A 21,983-nucleotide genomic window follows, 5' to 3' on the forward strand; every position below is an offset into this window, starting at 1 on the left:
GCAACTTGATGGGAGGTACTGTGGTCTACTTGTTAGACACTGGGACTAAAGTAGGAGTTATGGGTTCTACTCCTAGTTCTGCAACTGACTCACCGTGTGATCTTTGGCAAATTGCTTCACCTTTCTGTGACTGTTTCTCCATTTAGAAAATGGAAAAATTTTATTTACCTCTTAGGGATGTTGTAAGGTTTAATTAATAATCATAAAATGCTTGAAATTTTTGCATGGAAGGTGCTGTAGAAGTGTTAATGTTAATAAATTTATTTATTAATTTTATTAATATTTGGGCACTATTGAAATTAATTAGACCTATGGGGAGCTCCAATCTCATATAGAGTGCTTTCCTGCTGTGAGAGGTACTGGGGCTTTTTCAGAAACTCATAGATGTTAGAGACGGAAAAGCTGTTATATGTTTGCCAATGCAAGATATTCCCTTTTACACACTTACAACTCTTTGTCTAATCTAATTTTTAATGTCCCAGGAGATGGGACTTCTACCACTTCTTTTGTGAGACTGTACTGGGACATCCTCTGCTGGTGGTCACCAAGCATTTAAATCAGATGTTAAATAAATATTTCAGTTACATATTCCTTCAGCATAGTCCACATGATTACCGGAAAAACCCTGGATGGCCTTTCTTTTGTTTGGTCTTATTGTGTGTATGTGTCTGTCAGAGAGAGAGAATATTTTTAATTCAATTACTTCTTTTCAAAAATATTTAATAAATAGAATATTGTATCTTTAAGTTGTTTCGTGTTAATCCATTAAGGATTGTAACATGGGCTAATAAACATCTTAGCCTTCGCCTTTAGAGGTTATTTAATCTAGCATATGGTTGTGACTAAAGCTGGGTGGGAATTTTTCAACAAAATTATTTTGTGAGAAAGTGCTGATGAGAAAGAGACTCCACCCCAGAATAGCCAGTTGTCAGGGCTGAGGTTCAGGTCCCTGCTCTGCTTGATTTAAAGCAGGTACTCGAACCTAGTTCTCTCACAGCCCAGGTGAGTGCCCTACCCATCAGACTATAATGTCAATCAGTCTATGATGTTGGAGCTGTTCTACTTGGTATAAATAGTTAAATATTAATTGGACCAGAAGTTCCTGCGCTGAATCAGGGAAACCAAGGGACTTGAGCCCACATCTCGGGTGGGGGCTCTAACTATCAGGTTACTGGCTGTTCTGGAGAGGGTGTGTGTGTGTCTCTTCGCCACCCCCATTTTTCTGGACAATTTTTGAAAGGTTTTGGTTTTGTCCTGATTTTGATGTCGCAAAATTTTTCACAGGACAGGAAAACCCTTTCCAGTCCAGCTGGCCCAGCTCTAGTTATGACCTTATAAGCAGGCAGCACTCTCAAATTTCCATCTATATAGCAAAAATAGAAAAGGATGGAAAAATGCAAAAATATCTAATGGAATTCAGCCGGACCAGCATAATGATTAGTTTTTACATTTATTTTATTGTTTGTATTGCAGTAGTGCCTATTGGCCCCAATCAGGGATTGGAGCCCTGTTGTGCTAAGCACTGTAAACACATTTAGGAAAAGACAGTCCCTGCCCAAAGAGCATACAATCCAAGTATAAAATGAGAGACAAGAGGTGTTTACAGTGAACAGATGGGGGGGCCCAGTGATTATGATCATGTGCAATAATAATGATGATCTTTGCTTGATTATTGAATTCCTTGGTAGTGTAATCAAAATATGCTGATTTACAGACACCTCTTTGTATTTGCATGAAATCCAGTGAATACTTTTTTCCATATTTAAATAAATTTGTGAGCTCAGCCTCAACAGGTAATCCCTTCTGTAGGCATTTGTAATGGGATGCATGAACCCCACACCAGTGACAAAGGGGTTAAAGAGCTGTTTTGGGCAGCACCCTGCCTCTCCAGGCCTATCAGTTGTATCGGGGGGAGTAAGCGTTTAAAATCAGGAGTTCCAGACAGTTTCTGTTTTTGTAAGACTAAATTTTTATTAAACAGGAATACACAGATTTCCATTTTTTACAAAGGACATGACATTGAGGAGCACTCCCAAATGAGGCTCTCACAGCTATGTGCAAGTCAAGCTGGCATTATGAAACATCTCCCTAGGGGTGGAGTGCAAAGGGTACTGCGACGGGCCGGAAACATGTGTGGAACGTGTGGGAAATTTCGGAAGGGCTTGGAATGCAGTTCTGTATGGGCTGCTGCGGGAGTCAAGCATGGTTGTGTTCTGACTGCAGTGAAATCAGAGAACTCAGCATCTCTGTTTGGTCCTCCATAAGATTTATCATCCACTCCTGCCTGCCCAGTCTCCTCTCCTGGCTATCAACTCTGAGTTTTTCCACTGATTTTCTCTCTCCATGCCCTGTGCTCACTATCTGCAGTATCAGATGATAGCAGCATTTCTCTAAACAAGACCTCCTTACTCCTCCTCATTTGCCTCCTTTCTCTGACAGAGACACTCTGATGGTATGTATGTGGCGGCCTTCAAGGCCACAATCTGCTGAGCAGTTCCAATCAAGCAGAAAACTTTGGCAAATACTGAACAGCCCTCTGCTTGCTAATTTTTCTTCTCTTGATTTGTCACCCAAAGTCTTCAACCTCGAGGTGAGGTCCTGCTGCACGCTCAGCAGCCGCTCACGCAGAGTCTCAAACATCTTCCCCTCCCCTGCCTACCGGCCACTGCGTCTCCTCCGCATGAGTTCGAGACAGTTGGCTGGCAGTTCTAGGAGCGAACGGACAGCAGCTCTACAGCTCCCAAAAGGGACTTCTGGAAAGCTTCAGGTCACGCACTGATTCTGCAAGGAGACAGCAGACTCTGGCATACTGGTTAGGCAGGATAGGTTCACCAAGCCCCAGGGTGAGCTGTTAAGTGGTCAGCTGTTATCCTCAACCCCTCCCAGGATTACAGAATCTGAGACTATACTGAACGGGCTTGTGGAGTAGGACCCAGGAGCCCCATCCTTTTAAACTCAGTCAGACTATTCTGCTCAACTTAGTATCTCTGAAACTCCTGTTTATGCAGACCAAGGCACCCTATGGGTCTTGCAGTGGCCAGACAGCAGGAAGTGCCCATCAACCCGAGATCTGTGACAGTATCTTTGTATAGTTGTATTCAGTCATATATAATTCAGATAGCTCAGTATATTTGTCATGTTTCATAGAGTTTAAGGCAAGAAGGGACCATTAAAGCATCTAGTCTGACCTCCTGTATATCACAGGTCATTAAGTTTCACCCATATATCTCTATATTGAGCCCAATGTCTCTGGTTAAACTAATGCATTTCAGTCAACTGTTGTGTGCCACAGGCTGAGAAGAGGAGAGACAAAGGTTCCCCTAATGCCCAAGGTTTAATTAGGTGAGATATGCCCAGATGATCTGAACAGGTGATCCATTCCCCATGCTGCAGGAAAGGTGAAAGACCCCCAAGGTCCCTGTCAGTCTGACCTGATGGAAAACTCCTTCCTGACCCCAAGTCTAATGATTTGGTGCAAATTCCAGCTTCAGGAGACATACCCACTCCAGAGCTGATAGAGCCAGGCTGCCAAAAATAGAATGTCAGCCACTGCTATATTTATTTGTATATCTGCAGATCTCCCCAAAGTCAGGCAGTTGGTTAATGTAGGTAAAACTCAGCTTTACTTTTCATTTGAATCTTATATATACTTTTAACCCTTTCCAGATTTTCATAAAGATTTTATCAAAGGCTTCAAAATTCCTCTCTTCCAGGTTTAATTTTTAATGTTAAAATAGATAAATACTGGTTGAAGCTACTTGGAAACATCAAGTTGCTATTGATTTTAGAATACACCTATTGTCAGCACTTAGTTCAAAGCTGGAACCTGGAACCTTAGCTAAGATATAGGGTGAAAAAAGGAGGAGCATCATCTTTGGGTGCAAAGTTCCTGGTCAATTAAACTTAGCAAAAGAGAGGTATGGTACAGGGTAGGATGTAATTACTGAAGGGAAACCCCTTAAGTTTAATTGGTAATTGGTGAGTTGAAGATTTTCAATTTACAAAAGCACATTTTATTGATGCTACATGATGGAGACCATCTTGAGAATGCTTTTTTCATATTTTAAAAAATAAAATTATATATGTCTTTGTTGATATAAAATGAACATGGTTTCTAAGGAAGATTACTTTCTCAATTTATGGGAAAATGTCATCTCATCTCATCTGTTTTCAGACTCCAGTGATAGCCCTTTTAATTTTCCCTTTTTGTTATTGGATTTTGGAAAAGGTTAATTAGTTATCCACTAAGCTTGGCAGAAGAAGATTTTTTAAAATATAAAATTAAGAAATGTCCTATTGGGGTATGAAGGTAACACCACAAGGGGGTACTATAATTTTATCAAATTTGTCCTGGTAAGTAGGTTTATTAAGGTGATATGATTACAGCCTGCAGAGTTAATTTTAATATGCTAATACACCCAGCAAGTTGGGGACTTAAATAAAATGCTATAATTAATTTAAATTTATAAGAGGTAGGGAAGTTTAGTAAGGTCATCTGTAGATTATATTAACACTGAATATAGGCTTATAAGGTTTAAAATTCAGTTTTCTTATAAATGAGCTTTAGATGGCTGCTGTATGCATATTATTGACCTTTGAATGAGGAAGTGAATGTTGCATTCCGTGATTCTTGGTGCATTTTTTTTTAAAGAAAAAAATATAACGATTCACTGTTCAAGTAAAGCAAGCTAACACTGGATACTTCTCTCTTTTAATGGAATCATCAAGTTTACAGTTTCAGTAAAGAGTGGTGCTGTATATTAATGGGACTTCAAGGGAAACTTTTCTGGTTTTCATTGGAAAATTGTATCCTCCAGAATTCTTCCATTAGAAAATCCATTACTCTTTTCCCTGGTTAAACCTTCTGATAAGATACTGATAGGGATTTTCTGTTATATTCATGGATGCAGATGTGTACACTATACACATTAGTTTTTTTTTAAAGGGGGAAGTGTAAAATATCTATGCTTTGGACTTTTCATACTATCACTGTTTTCAGTGTGGCTCAGCTGTAGAAGAGTAGGGCAGAAAGTGAATGTAACTGAAAATGGGTCTCTGAAGTCTTTGATACTGTGTTTGGCCAACAGATAAAAAGGAGAAAAGGATAAAGAGCTATAAAGAATGGGGAGACCAAAGAACAAAGTGGTGAGTGTGTCATTGCAGAAAAGTAGAAAAGAAGTAAGGTGGCTGAAGAGAGTCCTTTTAACATTTTGCTTGTATGTTGTTTATCTATTACTGGTTGTCTACCTCTTAGAGGTAGAGACCGTGTCATAGTGTTTACATAGTGCCTACTACAAATTCCTGACTGGGGCCTCCAGATGCTACCATAATACAAATATATAATAATAATTAGCAGAGGATTGAGAGACATACAGCTCTAGGAAGGGATAGTATACAGGTGAAGAAGAAGAGAGCACATAGGGCCTGCTGCAAAATGCATTGAAATGAATCGGAGTCTTTTCATTGACTTCAGTGAGATTTTGCTCAGGCCTACAGAGAGCTGAGTTAGAAGACAGAATGAAGAAAATAGTTTACTAAGAAAACTAACACCGTAAGAGAAGCATATTGTTAAAATTCGTTACAGAGACGCTTGTTATGGCTCAATAGTTAAGGTAGAGTTAATTTTTGCACTTAAAGTAGGGATTTAACCTCACTTATATATGAAGAATACAGTGTGTCTTCATGAAATATACAGCACTTGGTCTGAGTACAGAAGGAATTTTTCAAGAATGTACAAGTAAATCTATTAATTAGTTTTTGAATTCAAATTATTATTTTTAAAAAAATGCATCCTCTAGTGCTGTGTTGGATTTTCTTCGTTCCAAGTAATTTCAATAATGGAAAAACACATGATCTTCAAACTTCTCATATAGTTGAAACTCATTGAAATTTTGTTAATTGAAATTTTAGTCTTCATTTGAAGAAATTAGGTTGTAATTAAGCGGGTTGTACAGTAGAACATCAGAGTTATGAACGCCAGAGTTACGAACTGACCAGTCAACTACATGCCTCATTTGGAACCAGAAATACGCAATCAAGTTGCAGAAACCAAGCAAAAAGAAAAAAAGCATATACGTTATAGTATTGTGTTAAACGTAAACTACTAAAAAAAGGGAAAGATTTGACAAGATTTAAAAAAAAGGTTTGACAATATAAGGAAACTGTTTCTGTGCTTGTTTCATTTGAATTAAGATGGTTAAAAGCAGCATTTTTCTTCCTCATAGTAAAGTTTCAAAGCTGTATTAAGTCAATGTTCAGTTGTAAACTTTTGAAAGAACAGCCATAACGTTTTGTTCCAAGTTACGAATGTTTCAGAGTTATGAACAACCGCCATTCCCGAAGTGTTCGTAACTCTGAGGTTCTACTGTGCATAGTACACATATGCTTTTCTGTGATCTGGAGAATGTTTGTTATTGTTGTTTCTGTCTCTGTATGCCTGAAAATGTCTTTGATTGTTGGCCATTTCTCTATTGGCTTTGCCTGTCCTTCTCTAATCCCAGGTCCAACCAACCAACAGAGTAGAATTTACCATATTGTGGGTGTCTAAGACCCTGAGTAACGTGACTGTATCAATTTTGAAAATGGGACTTAACTGTCTAAGGTCATGTCTGTACTACAAAGTGTCGTCAACTCAAGTTATGTTGGCGTACAGCACTCAAAGTTTTCATATCGCTCGGGCGCGTGCACACTGGGCTGCTTGCTTCAGTGCTGCATGTTCTCACCAGGAGTCTTGCACAGTGCATCCCAACTAGGTATTCCTGTGTGCCCCCGACCACTGCACAGCACAATGCCTTTTGGGACAATTTTCTGAGTGCTTTGTGGGATAGTAATAAGTTGCCCAGGGATTTCTGGGAGTTAGAGGTCAACCATGCCACTTTCTAAATCCCAAAATACTTTTCACACCCCTTAATTTTCATGCTGATTTTTAAAATTCCCAGTCCCACATATTGTTGCTTTTTGGTGTCTGCTTTCTCTCTGACAGAAGCATGGAGCTTGCAGAATTGGGCATAATTCTCTTGTGCATTGCTGATACAGGGTACACAGTTCTCTGGTATATGCAAGGCTTGAGGGAGTACTGCTGCCACAGGGTTTGGGAGGAGGAGGAGACGGCAAAGATGTTTGAGCACAACACCTGGCTGCTGATGGACACAGTGAAAAACAATGTCTGGTTGCTGCTGGCATTCACGGAGCAGTTCTATGGGGTGGAGTACTGTTTCTGGACTGCGAAGTGAGCACTGATTGGCAGGATTGCATTGTAATGCTCGTTTGGGATGATGAACAATGGCTGCAGAACTTTCAGATGTGAAAGGCCACATTTCTGGGGCTGGGTGCTGAGTTCTACCCAGTTCTCCAGTGCAGGGACACCAAAATGAAAGCAGCATTGACAGCAGAGAAGCAAGTGGCTATCATGCTCTGGCAACTTGCAACACTGGATTGCTGTCGGTTAATTGGCAATCATTTTGGAGTTGGAAAATCCATAGTGGGGGCCATTGTGTTCCAAGTGTGTAGAGCCATTAAATATCTCCTGCTACATAGGACTGTGACTCTTGGTAATGTACAGGACGTAATCCTAGACAAATTGGAGGATTGGGCCAAAATAAATCTGATGAGGTTCAACAGGGACAAGTGCAGTGTCCTGCACTTAGGACGGAAGAATCCCATGCTCCGCTACAGGCTGGGGACCAACTGGCTAAGCAGCGGTTCTGCAGAAAAGGACCTGGGGATTACAGTGGACGAGAAGCCGGATATGAGTCAAAAGTGTGCCCTTTATGCCAAGAAGGACAATGGCATATTGGGCTGTATTAGTAAGAGCATTGCCAGCAGATCGAGGGAGGTGATTGTTCCCCTCCATTTGGCACTGGTGAGGCCACGTCCAGTTTTGGTCCCCCCACTACAGAGGGGATGTGGACAAATTGGAGAGAGTCCAGCGGAGGGCAATGAAAATATTTAGGGGGCTGGGGCACACGACTTATGAGGAGAGGCTGAGGGAACTGGGCTTATTTAGTCTGCAGAAGAGAAGAGTGAGGGAGGATTTGATAGCGGCCTTCAATTACCTGAAGGGGGGTTCCAAAGAGGATGGAGTTAGGCTCAGTGGTGGCAGATGACAGAACAAGAAGCAATGGTCTCAAGTTGCAGTGCGGGAGGTCTAGGTTGGATATTAGGAAACACTATTTCACTAGGAGGGTGTGAAGCACTGGAATGGGTTACCTAGGGAGGTGGTGAAATCTCCATCCTTAGAGGTTTTTAAGGCCCAGCTTGACAAAGCCTTGGCTGGGATGATTTAGTTGGTGCTGGCCCTGCTGTAAGCGGGGGGTTGGACTAGATGACCTCCTGACGTCTCTTCCAACCCTAATATTCTATGATTCTAAGTAGTGGATAGATTTTTAGGTAGTGGCTTTCCTGAACTGAGGTGGGGCAATAGGTGGCACGCATATCCCTATTTTGGCACCAGGCCACCTTGCCACAGAGTGCATCAACAGAAAGGGTTACTTTTCTGTGATTATGGAAGCATTAGAGGATGACTGATGATGTTTCACTAATATCAGTGTGGACTGGTCAGGGAAGGTGCATGATGTTTGCATCTTTGTGAATACAAGACTTTTAAATACTCTGCAAGCAGGGACATTCTTTCCCAATCTTCAGATTATCACTGAAAAGAAAAGGAGTACTTGTGGCACCTTAGAGACTAACCAATTTATTTGAGCATGAGCTTTCGTGAGCTACAGCTCACTTCATCGGATGCATCTGATGAAGTGAGCTGTAGCTCACGAAAGCTCATGCTCAAATAAATTGGTTAGTCTCTAAGGTGCCACAAGTACTCCTTTTCTTTTTGCGAATACAGACTAACACGGCTGTTACTCTGAAACCAGATTATCACTGGTGCTGTTGAAATGCCAATAGTGATTCTGGGTTGCCTAGCCTAGCCCTTGCTTCCCTGGCTTATGAAGCCATACACTGGCCACCTCGACAGCACCAAAGAAAGTTTCAGCTATTGTCTCAACTACCGTTTAGTGTGGTTTTGGTAGATCGAAGGGATGCAGGCACTGTTTCCTCACTAGATTGGATTTCAGCAAGAAAAACATCCCAATGGTTATAGTTGCATGTTGTGTATTGCATATATGTGTAAGGCGAAGTGGGAAAAGCTGCTGCCAAGGTGGATGAGTAAGGCTGACCAGCTGTCTGCTGAATTTGAACAGCCAAAGAGCCAACATAGACATATGTGGCTGAGGGAGGCTTTAAAGGAACATTTTGACAGCCAGCAATAGAAGAGTTCTCTGCTGATTTCGTGAAATATTGGCTGTCATGCTGTCAACATGTTAAGAGGGTGAACCACAGTTACAATGCAAGGTGAAAACAGAAGTAAACAGTAAACATTTATGTCCATGTATGTAAATGGTAGCTCAGAGCAGTCTGTTGTGGCTACATACAAATCCACTGATCTGTGTTTTTTATAGGTCAGTATATGTGTAGCTATGGTTCTCCTTGTTTTCCCCCAGTGTGGAGTAGGAATGGTAAGAAGGTACACTCCAGTTCCACGTGGAATGTTGGGGAATGTAGGGAGCAGCAACCACGGAGTTCTCCAAGGACTGCAAAGGCTGCTGAGTCTGGGAACTTTGTAGCAGTAGATCAGCCCTGGTGTGCAACATTTGAATTGACTACCTAAGCAAACCTATAATGTCCTGGTGCATTTCACATTGTGCCTGCTGGTCTTTTTCCTGCTGCACCTCCTGGTCTTTTGCCTGTCATGCAGCTACTGCTGTCTCCATTCTCTGTCTTTCTTCATGGTCACTTTCTGAAGGGCCCTCCAAGCCGTTTGATCATGTACAAGGAAACTGTGGCTTATAGAATCATAGAATTGTAGGACTGGAAGGGACCTCGAGAGGTCTTCTAGTCCAGTCCCCTTCACTCAAGGCTTGAAGAATTTTACAGAACATATCCACCTTAGTCCTCTTCCTTCTCCTCCTGATCAGGGTCAGACATAAGAATGGTCATACTGGATCAGATCAATGGTCCATCTAGCCCCGCATCCTATCTTCCAACAGTGGCCAATGTCAGGTGCTTCAGAGGGAATGAACAAAACAGGCAATCATCAAGTGATCCATCCCCTGTTGTTCCGTCCCAGCATCTGGCAGTCAGAGGCCCAGGACACTCAGAGTATGGGGCTGCACCCCTAACCATCTTGGCTAATAGCCATTGATGGACCTATCCTCCATGAACTTATCTAATTTTTTTGAAACCCGTTAGTTTTGTCCTTCACAACATTCCCTAGCAATGAGTTCTACAGGTTGACTGCGCATTGTGTGAAGAAGTACTTCCTTCTGTTCATTTTCAGTCTGCTGCTTATTAATTTCATTGGGTGACATTCAGCGGGCATGGAGGGGAGACCCCTGAAGGCCACTACACCAGAAGCTGCAGATATAAACAGACAGATGCAGCATTAGATTTACAGTCACAATGGAAAATTCTCAAAACTCCTTTATATTATTCCAACAAATACCCTGAATAAGAAAGGATTATTGACACTTCAGCTTTGGAGCATCTCGCTACAGCACCAGCCTTTAGCTCAAACCATGGTGAGTATGGCCTGGTTGGGAGGAGGGAGGGTACACCACTGAACATAGCTATACATTTTGGCCCCTCTCCCTGGGAATGGGTATTGAGAAATGGCAGTGAATATAATGGTACTGTTTTCACAGGCAGTGATTCTGGCTGATATCTCTTTCCTGAGGGTGGCAAAGGCACAGAGAACCCAGCTGCTACTGGAGTCTTGAAGCTGCCCAGGGCCATATGCCACTTAGCTGGCCTGTTTATTGCAGTTTTGCCAGCTGAAGTCATCGTAGAGGGCATGGGAAAGAGTCCTATCGCAGTGGAAGAAACAGTTTTCAGGAGAGGATTACAGTGTATAGCCAAGAAAGTTTAACTGAGATCTCACAAGAATATAAAGAGACATTCCTATTCTGACAGAGTACTTGCATGGTCCCCCTGCCTAATCTGACAGGTCAAAGAAATTAACAACATATGTTGATTCAACCTCTGTTTTTTCTACCTCTACCTGAGCACAGGATGTTCTACCCCATCTGAGCACAGGGCACTGATTTGATGTGGATTGACTAACTGGACTTCAATATAACCTTTTTTAGAATATATTCCCTAACTTTTTATTTTCTAACATTATACCAATAAAGCAATGAAAAGTCGATACCTGTCTTAATTTGCAAAAGGGCCGGGAGCCATTTTTACATGGGGAATAAAGGTGGTCTGGGGGGTGGAGAGAGGGAGATGTGGTTTGAAGAAAAGGAAAAAAAAAGATGTAAGGAATAATGCATGTACAGATTTACCCAAGCTCCTTTCTCCTTTGTCAGCAGGTTCATCTGTGCTCACTTGCTGTGATTGTCTAGACTCGCATGGAGTTTCAAACAGTTTCTGGCTTGCAACATGGTTGGAGTCTCCCACTGGGTCTCCCTCCTCATCCTTCTACCTATTCGTGACAAAGGGGTCACCATCTCGGGCTTCTCCAAGGTATCCATAGTGGTCTGTGGGATGCTGGTGGGTTTACTGCCAAGTTTGGTATACAGTTAGTTGTAAAAGTGACAGGTCTGTGGGGCAGCACCAGATCTCTTGTTGCCCTTCCTTGCTTTGTGGGTATCCCTCGAGTAGGTCCTTCACTTTCATGTGGCACTCTTGCTGATCTAAGCCATGATCTTTTGCCAGCATCCTCTATGCAATCTGCTCATAGATGTTGATGTTTCCATGGCTGGTCTGTAGCACTGCTTGCACAGCCTCTTCTACCCCCATTTCAAGGTGAGCCAACATTTCTTGCCTTCAGGGGCATGCACAAGGGGGGGCAATCAGGGGAAGAGGCCCCCCATTCAGTGAGGGCACAGAACTCCTCTTGTGCCAGGGCGGGGAGTTCGAGCTTCTCTGACCTCGGCTGGGGCAGGAGATGACAGCTCCTCTGGCACCGGGGCCGTGTGGGGGCAAGCCATCTCCTCCAGCTGCCAGCGAAGAGCAAGCTCCACCAGCCCTGGGACCACCGGGGGAGGGGAAAGAGCCAGCTTCTCCAGCCGCGGTGGGTAAGAGCCAGCTTCACTGGGCATGGGGCTGCGTACGGGGCTGTGGGGAGAGCCAGCTCCTCTGGTCATGGGCACAGAAAGTGCCCCTCCAAAAGCGGCCAACAGAGGCGCCAACTCCGTGGGTGCTCCAGGGCTGGAGCACCCACAGAAATAAATTAGCAGGTGCTTAGCACCCACTGGCAGCCTCCCTCTCCTCCCTCCCAGTGCCTCCTGCCTGCCGCAGTCAGCTGTTTCACAGCATAAGGGGGCTCTGGGAGGAACGGAGGTGGGGCACGCTCAGGGGAGGGGGCTGAACTGGGCGGGAAGAGGCGGAGCAGGGGTGGGGACTTGGGAGAAGGGGTGGTTTGGGGGCAGGAAGAGGCGGAACAGGGGTAGAGGTTTGGGGGCAGGTGGAGGTGGTACCTGTGGTGGAGTGGGGGGTTGAGCACCCTCTGAGCCAGAGTAAGCTGGTGCCTATGGTGGCCAAATTTTTATTCCTGTGCATGCCCCTGCTTGCCTTCTTCATGCAGGAGCGTGTCTAGTAGCTCTCTCTGTGTGTGAAACCAGCATGGTCAGTTTGTCAGTTGCACACAACAAAGTGAGATGCTGGTTGTGCTTGCCGAGATGGGCAATATTGAAAAAGATGTGAAAAACAGTTGGGGATTTTAAAGAGAGGGGCGGGCTTCCAGTCTCTGTGATCCCTGGACAGTGGAGTTTAATATTGCGAATGGAGTGATCACTGTCCTAAGGACAAGAGCATTGTGGGACAGGTGCTGGAGGACTGTTAAGATTGACACAAGTGATGTGGTGTCTACATTTGCACTGTGTCAGCCTAAATAGGTTGACTGTGGCTCTGTGCCAGGCAGGGAGGTGGTGTTACTGCATCACTGGAAATGGCCACTTACTTTGATGGGAGACAGATTTGAGTGCAGACACGTGCATAACTAGGTCAACACATTTGGACTCACAATTGGCCTAGCTTTGTGCATAGACCAGATCTAAGTCACTTAGGCCTTATAATGTTGAGCAGGCCAACGTCTGAATACTGTTAAATTCTGGACCCTTGTTCCTTGTGATATCTTGCATGGTTCCAGGGTCAGTTTGGGTTCTTCCTAAAACTCTGCATTTACCCCATAGACACATCATAGTTTCCTGCTGGGTTCTAAGGGCCAGATAAGTAGGGGAAATTCTGACATTTGCCAGCAAGTGATCACAGCAGTAGTTAGCATAGCTTCATATGCTTACTGCTTTTTGAAAGTCCCTATGGCTGAATATATAGATGGAACCCGGGCACTCAAACAGCTGCACATGTAGAGAGGTAACTGAATTTCCAAGTGTTTGGTAACATCCATGTTCAGCTTTGAAAATCCTTCAGTTTCCAGAGGAGCCCCAAAAGTGGGAATAGCTCAATTGCTGTATTCATGAGAAGTGCTAAGGAACTGTCACTTACATTAACCTTACTGGGAGTTGAGGTACTTAGCACCTCAAGATTATATCCTAAGGAGGTCATGGTGTGAGAACAAGACAGGGACTCATGATCTCCTGAGTCATTTAACCCCACTCTCTCTGTTCCCCTTTCTGTTAAATGAAGATAAACTGTGATGTTGTGAGGTCTGGGTCGTTAATATAAGTGTGTTTTTTCTACAAATACTGTATATGTGCTTAGTATTATAATTTATTATTAACAACAGTAGCAAGCCAGTGTAAATATTATAGCATTTTAACACCAGCAAAACCTCTATGCTTATTAATTGTTGAAAGTAAACTAACATAGTGATAGTTGAGGTGGGAAAAAGGCTACATTTTCAATGGTTTTGAATTACATGCCATACAGGAACAGTCCAGACAAAATATGTACAAATTTAAGACTTTTAATAACAAAAATATTTATTCAGGGAAACATATGAGAGCTTAACTTTTGTCCTAAGAAAAAAAATAAATGAAGGCGTTCTAGGCCTGTATAATAAACACTATATCATTATTAAATTACCAAATTACATGCACAATTCACTTTTTTATTAAACAAGATATAATGCCAACAATGTTACAATAATCTTATAAAGTATAACAAGTTTTTAACTTTAACAGCAACATGCACAGTGCTTTGATACTCAGGAGACTAATTTTAAAAGTGAGGGCATTCAGTAATTGAAAAGCAAATTATACAATTAGTCACTTGAGTAATTTAATCATGCACATAAGTATCCCAACTGTGTTGATACTGGCTTTTAGTCAAATTTACTAGGGCTGCTTTTACGTTATCTCTAATTATTTTTGTTTTGTATCAGAAATACAAATTTATCTGATATAGAGTTTTTTTGTGCAGTATTGTCAGGATGCATTAATTTAAATCAAAGTGATTTAAATCACTGATTTTAATCATGATTTAAATCAGCAGTCAAGAAACCTTGATTTAAATCATAGGTTCTCAACCCAAGGGTCACCCCGCCCTGAGGGCACGTCAAACTTTCTAGAGGCCTTGGCTATGTGCTGGAGATGTGGGGCTGAAAGAGTCATTCCCTCTCCCCTTGTTAAATAGGGGGGACATTCCTCCCACTTTTGAGAACCTGAACTCAACAGGGATGCAGTGAGGTGGAGGCCCTGGAGTCCAGGCCCCCTACTTGGCCCTAGAAGGAACTGGGTGGCATGATGGAAGGGCAGCTGAGCCAAATCTGAACAAATGGTGTTGTGATCTGGCGTAGGGGGTCACAACACCACTCAAATGTAATGGGAGGCAATGTTTTTATAGTACCATTACTTGCATGTTGATTTAAGTAATTCGCCTGGTATCTCCTGAATGAATGTATTAGCAACGCTAGGTGGCAGTATCCTTCTTGGTGTTGTAGGAGGTAAGGGGAGGGGCTCCAATTAAAAACCCTCCAAAACAGCTAAGGTGGGGCATGATACAAAAAAGGTTGAGACCCTGTGATTTAAATGATCAATTTTTATGCATTTCTAGTTTTCAGTTATTTTTGTAAAGAAAGATTGATTCTTGTTGGTTGGTAACCATTAAAACATATTGATTTGCAACTATATATATACATTCACACTATATTTGATGCATCTTTTTGCTAAGCAAGAGCATGCAATTATCTGTACACATTTATTTAAGCAATTTATAGCTTAACTTTGATTTGTGAAGGAGGTTGAAAGTCTTGGGGAAGGAGAACGTAAAGCTGGAGTGTAGGGAAACAATCCTATAGTTGATACCCTCCTTCTAGATGATGTCATGGTATCCTCTCGCACTGAGAATACCCCTCCTGGGGAGGGAACCTCAGTTATTAGGAAGAGACAAGTAATAGTAATGGGGGATTCGATTATTAGAAATATAGATAGTTGGGTTTGTGATGACTGGGAGAATGCAGGGTGAGCTGCCTGCTAGGTGCAAAGGTTGCGGACCTTTTGGGATAGCTAGATAGACTTACGTGCAGTTCTGGGGAGGAGTTGAAGGTCATGGTACATGTAGGTATCAAGGATATAGGGAAAGGTAGAGGAGAGGTCCCAGAGATTATATTTAGGGTCTAGGTAAGAGATTTAAGTCCAGGACCTCCATGGTAGCATTCTCTGAAATGTTTTCCGTTCACACGCAAGGCCAGGAAGAAAGGCAGAATTGCAGAGTCTCAGTGCATGGATGAAACACTGGTATAGTAAGGAGCATTTTAGGTTTATTAGGAACTGGGGAACCATTTGGGAAAGGAGGAGCCTGTACAGGAAGAACAGCTTCCATCTAAACCAAAATGGAACTAGACTGCTGGCACATAAAATTTAAAAGGCTATAGAGGATTTTTAAACTAAGGGTTGGCGGAAAACCGGCAGGTGCAGAGGAACACATGGTTCAGGCAGAGACATCCTTTACGGATGAGTTTATTACAGGGAAACTGTATGTCCTAGTGAAGAGGATGGGAAAGCAGTTTGTAAAATACAGGTGGGAGCTGGTGAGGAACAATCAAACATAAAAGAATCCCATTTAAATATAACACATGAAGGCAAACAATTGAATATTGACAAAATGTGCAAATGCTAAAGACTAACTATTAAAATGGGAGAATTACAGTGCCTGACATTAAATGAGGATATGGATATAGTAAACATCACAGAAAGTTGGAGGAATGAGGATAATCAGTGGGATGCAGTAATAACAGGGTAAAAATATATCTATAGAATGACATTGTGTTGGTGGGGGAATGGCACTATATGGTAAAGGAAGTATAGAGTCAAATATAGTAAAAACCTTAAATGATTCAAACTGTGCCATAGAATCTCTAGGAATAGAAATTCCATGCTTGGATAATAAGAGTATAGAAGTAGGAATATGCTACCAACCACTTGACCAGGATGGTGATTGTGAAATGCTCAGGGAGATTAGAGAGGCTACAAAGGGAGAAAACACAATAATAATGGATAAATATCCTCATATTGATTGGGTGTATGTTACCTCAGGAAGGGATGCAGAGAGAAAATTTTTAGACACATTAAATAACTGTTTCTTGGAGCAGCTTGTCCTGGAACCCACAAGGGGGGAGACAATTCTTGATTTAATCCATGTGGAACACAGGATCTGGTCCAAGAGGTGAATATAGCTGAACAGACAGTATGAAAAGCCTTACTAAAGTCAAGATATACCACATCTACCACTTCCCCTCATCCACAAGGCTTGTTGACCTGTCAAAGAAAGCTATTGGGTTGGTTTGACACGATTTGTTCTTGGCAAATCCATGCTGACTGTTACTTATCGCCCTATTATCTTCTAATTGTTTGCAATTGATTGCTTAATTATTTGATCCATTATCTTTCTGGGTACTGAAGTTAAGATGACTGGTCTGTAATTCCTTTTTATAGATTGGCACTATATTTGCCCTTTTCCAGTTCTCTGGAGTTTCTCCCTCTTCCATGACTTTTCAGCTTCTTGAGTATTCTAGGATATATTTCATCAGGCCACAGTGACTTGAAGATATGTAACTTGTCTAAGTGATTTTTAACTTTTTCTTTCCCCATTTTAGCCTCTGATCCTATCTTATTTTCACTGTATGCCCCAAATAAAAGCAAAACAAAACTGAAAGAGGACCAAAAAAAATGCTACCACAGCTAAACATCAGAATAAAAGCAGTGGTTAAAGGCAAAAATGTATCCTTTAAAAATTGGAAGTCAAATCATAGTGAGGAAAATAGAGAGGAGTATAAGCTCTGGTAAATCAAGTGTAAAAGTATAGTAAGGCAGGCTAAGAAAGAATTGAAAGAGCAACAAGCTAAGGACACAAAAACTAGCAACACCATTTTTTGAAGTACATAAGAATAAGAAGCCTGCCAAACAGTCAGTGGGACCACTGGACAATCAAGGATTTAAAAGAGCACTCAAGGAAAACAGGGCCATTGTGGAGAAACTAAAAGGATTCTTTGCATCGGTCTTCACCGCAGAGGATATGGGTAGATCCTCGAGCCATTATTTTTAGGTGACAGATCCTTCAATCTTTCAGAATTCTTTGAGGGTGTCAACAAATATGTGGACAAGGATGATCCAGTGCTATAGTGTACGTGGACTTTCAGAAAGCCTGTGACAAGGTCCCTCACCAAAGGCTCTTAAGCCTTTAGTTGGTGTTGGTCATACTTTGAGCAGGGGGTTGGACTAAAATCATGAATGGAATGGAGAATGTTAACAGGAAATTGTTATTTACCACTTCACATAATACAAGAACTTCTTCACAAAATGCACAGGCAGCCTTTGGAACTCATTGTCAGAGGATGTTGTAAAGACCAAATGTATGACTGGTTTAAAGAAATAGATAAGTTCATGGTGGATAGATCCATCTGTGGCTATTAGCCAAACTTAGTCAGTGGAGATAGCCTCATGGGTATCTCTGTGAAAGCAGTGGAGCCCTGACAGACAGTCAGTTATGCTCACCATTCCTCTGGACATGACGCTTCCAAGGGACGGCTGGCACTGATTCCCTTGGAGTGCCCCGCACCTGACTGCTCCTTCTTCTGGCCTTATTGGGGTCCGTGGGATCATTATGGCAGGCACTCAGGCCCTTCTCAAGTGTTGTACTGTTCCTCTCCGTCTCTCCAGGGACTGAGTAAGATTGCCTTTCCAATCAATGAGGCCATAGTAGAACCGGCCAAAATGGTATCGCACACTCCAGCCTCCTGTGTCCGTACATCGAAAAGAGTTGAGAAGCAATATTTTGTTCCTGCTAAAGAAGCTGAATTGTTATTCTCCCATCCTTTCCCCAACTCAGTAGTGGTACATGCGGCTACAGAAAGACCTTGATTGCACGATAATATCAAATGACTACACTGGCAGATAAAAACTTTAAGAGACTGGCTTGCAATTTTGTGTTGCTAATTCCAAGCTTTGTTAGCAAAATACGATTTTAATACTGATTCCAGGCTTGCAGATTTCAGAGAGAAGCTTTCCACAGAGGACAGGCCCCAATTTCACTCTCTTTTAGATGATGGGAAGCTAGTAGCAAAAGTAGCCCTCCAGGATGCGGCAGATATGGCTTCCAGAGGTTTGGCCCCTAGTTTAGTAATGAGGAGGGACTCTTGGCTGTAATCATCAAGGTTTTCTAGGAGGATCCAAAACACCATCCAGGACTTCCCATTTGATGAGTTAAATCTCTTTAATGAGAAAACAGACGAGTCCCTTCACTCACAATAGGACTCGAGATCGACTCTGCATTCCCTGGGGATTTATACTCCAGCCCCCAGGAGGAAACACCAGTTCTATAGACCAGGGCCACCCCTTCCTCATGCATCCTACTATCAGCGCACAGCTGAGCCACTGTGCTAACACCAGAAAATTCAGTGGCATTGCTTTGCGGTCCACTCTACTGCCACAGCCTGTACTTATTCACAACTGCTAGCCAAACACTGTTATTGATGTATTTGTTGAGACCAACGTATCACCACTGATGCCACCCCCCTCTTCTCCTGTCATCTTTGGTGGCCATCTCAGACTCTCCGCCCACAAGTGGGACAAGATCACTATGGACAGTTGGGTTCTGGAGATTATCCATCAGAGATGCTCCATAGAGTTTCTCTCCTTCGTGCCTCACAAACCCCCTTCCCGATTACCCTTCAGGGACCATTCTCATGACGTGATTATTCAGTGGAAGGAAGAATCCCCTTTACACTGAGGAGCGGTTGAGCATGTCCCACCTCATGGGAGGGGGTTCTACTCCCTGTATTTCCTAATTCCCAAAGCAGATGGAGGGTGGAGACTCATCCTGGACCTTTGGCAACTCAACATCTTTATTTGAAAGTGGCAATTCCAGATGATTATGTTGGCATTGATAATCCTCTCCCTTCAGGAAGTGAGAAGGTTTGAGGCTCTCGACATCAAGGACGCGTATTTCCACATGGACATTTACCCGTCACACAGGAAGTTCCTGCATTTTATGGTAGGCCAGGAACACTTCCAGTTTGAGTCCTCCCCTTTGGGCTTGCTACAGCACCGAGTTTACAGCACCCTATTTACAAAGACGTTCTCTCTGTGGTTGCAGCCCAGTTGCAATGCCAAGGCTATATGGTATTTCCATTCCAGGACGTTTGGCTTCTGGTAGGCCAATCTTGTCAGCAGGTCAGGTAAGCAACAGGATTTCTCATACAGCTCTTAGCAGCCCTAGGTGTTTGCATAAATAAAGAAAAATCCATTTTGTTACCCACAAAGACAATAAACTTTATAGGGGTGATGATGGACTTGGTTTCAGTGAGAGTATTCCTGCCCTTGGACAGGTTTCATACAATGAGCAACCCAATTTCACACATTACCTACAGACCGCAAACTACAGTGCACAGGTGTCTTTCACTGTTAGGCCATGGCTGCATGTACCTATGTGATGCTGTTTGTCAGACTCCACTTGTGGTGTTTGCAGGTTTGTCTCCACTTGATCTACTGACCAAACAAGCACCACATCAATTCCAAGGTGGCTGTTCTCACCAGAGTTATCACCTCCCTTGCTTGGTAGCTGAACCCAGGAAAGGTCATGATGAGTGTTCCCTTCAGCCTTCTCACACCCAGGGCCACCACTGTGAGGATGCCTCCCTCCTGGAATGGGTTGCTCACCTGGACAACTACACTATTCAGGGTACCTGGACCCCACAAGAGGCCAGGCTACATATAAACATTCTGGAACTGAGGGTGGTTTGCCTTGCGTGCAAGGCCTTTCTTCTGCTCACATGGTCACTCCATGTACAGATAATGTCAGACAATATCACCACAGTGGTCTATATAAACAAACAGGGAGGAGAGAGATCCTGTCCCCATTGCCTGGAAGGCATCAGACTTCGAAAATGGTGCATCAAGAACTGCATCATGATACAGGCCATGTACCTTCTCAGTATTCACAACTCCCTGGCTGACAAACTAAGCACAAGCTTCTCAGCAGAGCACGAGTGGGAGGTTCACAACACAGTCCTAAGCGAGATATTTATACAGTGGGGTTCTCAGCTATTGGAACTTTTTGCATCGCAAATGAACAGAAGTTCTCCTGTATTGTTTCAGAGGAACCATACTCCCCCTGTATCGTTTCAGAGGAACCATGGTTTGTGACTCCCTTGTACTCCCTGTCCTGGACGAACAGCCTTAGATATGCCTTTTCTCCCATTCCCCCACTTCCACAGGTCATAAGAGGATATGATGTGACAGAGCCAACATCATTCTCCTAACATCCTACTGGCTCAAACAGTTCTGGTTCACAGCACTTCTCATGATGCCTGCCCGCCCGCCAATCAGGATCCACCCATTCCTGGATCTCCTAATCCAGGCCAGGGGAAAAATGAAGCTCCCCAATCCAGGGTCACTCCACCTCATATCCTGGTATTTGGAAGGGCATCAGAAATAGAAAGCTCAAATTCGGCCCCTGTTCAGGCAATCCTTAACCAAAGTAGTAAGAATTTTACTAGAACCTGCTATCTGTCCAAATGGATACAACTCTACCAACATTCTCCAGATACCATAATCATCCGGGTTATCCTAAACTATCTCCTGTCTGTGATGGTCTCGCTATTTAGTTTGCTGTGAGTACATCTAGCAGTGATTAGTGCCTTCCTCCCACCGGTAGAAGGACATTCCATCCTTACTCACCCACCCACAGTACGACTTATGAAAGGCCTGATCAGGACCTTCCCACCATTGCTTAAACATATATCCTGTCAGTGCTCACAAGTCCACCTTTCAAGCTTGGAGCCTTCATAGAGGATGCTCCTTGTACAGTGTTTCACAAAGAAAAGGTTTCTCTTTGATTATACTCCAGATTTCTTCCCAAGATTATTTCTGAGTTCCTTGTCAATCAAATGATACACTTAACTACATTTTTCATGAAACCCCATGCTTCCTCTGAAGACGAGACTTCACTACCTTGATATCTGGCATTCTACTTTCAGAGAATCAAACCCACTAGGCAATCACAGAGACTCCTGATCACCATAGCAGAGAGATCACATGAGCAAGCTGTATCCTCCCAGAGTAGGTATGTGGGTTTCGGGGTGCATCTTAGGGCTTGTCTGCACTTACCGGGGGAACAGCGTGAAGCGATCGATGCATCGGTGGTCAATTTAGTGGGTCTAGTGAAGACCCGCTAAATCGACCCAGATCGCTCTCCACCTGAATGAGAAGTGCAAGGGGAGTCAACAGGAGAGTGTCTCTCTTCGACATAGCGTATTGTGGACCCCGCAGTAAGTAGATCTAAGTATGTCGACTTCAGCTATGTTATTCACATAGCTGAAGTTGAGTAACTTAGCTCAATCTCCCCCGTAGTGTAGACAAGGCCTCAGAGTGCTAAAAGAGAGCAAAAATCCCACCCCCCCCCAGGGGATGTCACAGCTCACTCCACAGGAGTACAAGCTGCCTCCACGGCATCCCTATCTGACATTCCATTGCAGGACATCTGCAGGGCAGCCAACTGGAGTTCTGTCCACAACTTTGTGACATACT

The 21,983-nt window shown here is 43.1% G+C and overlaps 1 long non-coding RNA gene across 6 annotated transcripts in view; it reads left to right on the forward strand.

Annotated features, from left to right (window-relative positions):
• The window catches only part of LOC119563705, a 588,454-nt gene that overhangs the window by 15,772 nt on the left and 550,699 nt on the right, over positions 1–21,983 (forward strand). For all 6 annotated transcript variants that reach the window (XR_005222260.2, XR_005222258.2, XR_005222257.2 and 3 more), the window contains exons 2-3: positions 10,334–10,574; positions 11,364–11,520. This is a non-coding gene — a long non-coding RNA (uncharacterized LOC119563705). The remainder of the gene's footprint in view (positions 1–10,333; positions 10,575–11,363; positions 11,521–21,983) is intronic.

Source organism: Chelonia mydas, chromosome 12, assembly GCF_015237465.2.
Source record: "Chelonia mydas isolate rCheMyd1 chromosome 12, rCheMyd1.pri.v2, whole genome shotgun sequence".
NCBI lineage: Eukaryota > Metazoa > Chordata > Testudines > Cheloniidae > Chelonia > Chelonia mydas.